The following is a 436-nucleotide window of genomic DNA, read 5'->3' as shown; positions in this document are numbered from 1 at the left end:
GATACAAGCGCATTCCTTCCTTTATACATCTCTCCAAATATGATAACTGTTGCAATGATTTCATAGTAATTTTCCCTTCATGCTCTTGCATAGCAGCATCGATTTCGTTCCTAACACATTCCTATATCATGAATATTATAATTAGAAATACTTTATTTTAATACTTTTTGTATACACAAAAAATAACACTCTCAAATAGGGATTTAAAATGTTTGATATAGATACATTTTAATATCTAATTTTGAAAATTGTTAGAAATCATTAATTTCTTTGTCTAAAAATAGAGGTAATTGATACCTGAATGTCTTTATGCTCAGCTAATAATGCCAAAATGAAGCATATAGTCGTTGATGTAGTATCATGGCCCTATAATCATATTGTATTATATACATACCAAATAATTATATAAAAAGTCAAGAGAAATTACAAATATATA

General features: G+C 26.4%; 1 long non-coding RNA gene across 1 annotated transcript; it reads right to left on the bottom strand.

The window, feature by feature from the left end:
• Window positions 1-74: 74 nt before the first annotated feature.
• Window positions 75-409, bottom strand: LOC105460592. The gene is made up of 2 exons (XR_975852.1): window positions 298-409; window positions 75-121 (listed from the first exon to the last, which is right to left on the bottom strand). It is a non-coding gene; the product is annotated as an uncharacterized LOC105460592 (long non-coding RNA).
• Between the last annotated feature and the right edge of the window lie 27 nt (window positions 410-436).

Source organism: Wasmannia auropunctata, unplaced genomic scaffold (assembly GCF_000956235.1).
Source record: "Wasmannia auropunctata unplaced genomic scaffold, wasmannia.A_1.0 LD319163.1, whole genome shotgun sequence".
NCBI classification, from domain to species: Eukaryota; Metazoa; Arthropoda; class Insecta; order Hymenoptera; family Formicidae; genus Wasmannia; species Wasmannia auropunctata.
The sequence above is the reverse complement of the archived record's forward strand: the minus strand, read 5'-3'. Positions and strand labels throughout refer to the sequence as shown.